The sequence below is a fragment of the Cyprinus carpio genome, chromosome A25, assembly GCF_018340385.1.
Source record: "Cyprinus carpio isolate SPL01 chromosome A25, ASM1834038v1, whole genome shotgun sequence".
Lineage (NCBI taxonomy): Eukaryota > Metazoa > Chordata > Actinopteri > Cypriniformes > Cyprinidae > Cyprinus > Cyprinus carpio.
The window spans coordinates 15,071,533-15,073,710 of NC_056596.1; the positions used below are offsets into that span (position 1 = coordinate 15,071,533).

Sequence of the window (2,178 nt, forward strand, 5' to 3'; positions counted from 1 at the left end):
TTGCCCTTTTAATTCTACATCTTGTTTGAGAGGCCTTTAAAATACAAACACAGAGTCTTCTGGATGAACAACTATGAGAGGACCAAGCTTTTTACGACCAGACAGTGGATGTTGCCCCTTTTGGGGACTCCAGGCGCATCTAGAGTTAAAAACTCTTCCAGCAGAGGATGGTTTCAATCCATACGAAACCTCTGGGTTTATGGAGCCCAACACACTTCAAACACTGCGCCACTCTGGCTGTAAGCCCTTGCAGATTGGACACGAACCCACACCACCTAGAAGTATTAGGGCGGGGATTTACCCGGTATAGGGCCACTGGGCGTGCTTATGGGCAGTAGTAACTCCTTGCCCTTTTCAAATTTCTCTCATCTTAATCCATGAGACAATTTAAATAACCTCATACAGCCCTTCTTGATGAGCGACTACTATAGGAAGTACCCGAGGCTGTGGCCCCTTTTTTTAAGCACTCAAGGGCGCTTCTGTCTTCTACAGTTTTTTATAAAAAACGCTTTTTAGCAGAAGATTGTTTCACCATCCATCAAGCTCTTGTATCACGTGCCCATACTTAGCTTCGGCTGCACCAGCTGTTCTGCTGTAAGTGATCCCAGATTGGACTCAACTACACAATCCCAGGCTTGGAAATCGCACAGTAGCACGTTTTCCTTTAGACGCGCGGGGGCTTCTATTATGCAGCAGCCTAAGAACTATGCCCCTTTTGCTTCTTCATCTTATTCAGGAAGCTTTTAAAATGCTTACACACAGTCTTACATTGATGAATCGACTACTATGAGAAGGACCAAGCGGTGGATGTTGCCGCCTGTTTATAAAAGTCGTTTAGGGCACGTCTCCAAAGTTAAAAAGTCGTAGCAGAGGATGGTTTCGATCCATCGACCTCTGGTTTATGGGCCCAGCACGCTTCCGCACCGCTGCCGCCACCTGCTGTAATGCTCCCATGCTTGGGATTCTAACACACACAATCCCTGGCCAGAAACGCCAGTGCCTTTTCCATTAGGCCACTGGGGCTGTTTCGGCAGCTAACGCCCTTTTTAATTCTACATCTTGTTTGAGGCCTTTAAAATACAAACACAGATTCTTCTGGATGAACAACTACTATGGGAGGACCAAGCTGTGGAGATTGCCCCTTTTTTGGGGGACTCCAGGCACGTCTAGAAGTTAAGACTCTTAGCAGAGGATGGTTTCGATCCGTCGACTTCTGGGTTATGGGCCTTAGCAGCTTCCGCTAAGCCACTCTGCTGTAAACCACCCCAGATGGGACTCAGGAACCCACAATCCTGGCTTAGGAGGCCAGTGCCTTATCCATTAGGCCACTGGGGCTGTTAGGCAGTGACAGCTTTTACCCACACAATTCTGCATCTCTCATTCAGGAGGCCTTTAAAAATACACACACCAAGTCTCTAGATGAACGACAAAAAAGAGAGGCCAAAGATTTGCACGACACAGAGCGGCTTTGGATGCTGCCCTTTTATTGAGGACTCAGCTATGTCTGGAAGTTGAGAAGAAACAGCAGAGAGATGTTTTCTATCCATCAACCTCTGGGTTATGGGCCAGGACTCTTTTGCTGCTCCACTCTGCTGTAAATCATCCTTCTGGTACTTGACAGCCCACATCCTCTGGCTTCGAAGGCCAGTGGCCTTATCCATACGGCCCTAGGTGTCTAGGGTGCAGGCAGCTAACTTGCCTTTTAATTCTATATCTTATGTACAGGAGGGATTCCTTTAAAATACGCACGATCACCAGGACCGGCTGGCAGGCTTATGGCATTAACGCACCTCTAGATGCAGGACCAGCTTTTTTTTCATTTGTTGGCACATTTTTTTTAAATGCATTTAGAGCACATCTTTGAAGTTAAAGAGTCTATAGTCCAGAGGATGGTTTCAAGATCCCCATACTGACCAACATCATGGGAGGTCGTTATCGGCCGTATTATTTTCAGCAGTACGAGGGGGAGCATGGCGGGGGGGTACATCTTATTTCGGGACTCGCTATGGGTCACGGCATTGCGCCTGAAGACTCTGTTTCTTCTGTTAGACAACATATCCGTCGATCCCAGATACTTGCACATCTACCGTCTAAAGTTTAAGAACCACAGTGCACAGACTGAGAACGCAATCCGCCTCCTTTGTGGCTTAGTGACAGTCGCCGGAACGTTTTGTGGAC

General features: G+C 47.4%; 1 non-coding gene across 1 annotated transcript; it reads right to left on the bottom strand.

Annotated features, from left to right (window-relative positions):
* Window positions 1-1,261: 1,261 nt before the first annotated feature.
* trnar-ccu lies at window positions 1,262-1,335 on the bottom strand. The gene has a single exon. It is a non-coding gene; the product is annotated as a tRNA-Arg (tRNA).
* Between the last annotated feature and the right edge of the window lie 843 nt (window positions 1,336-2,178).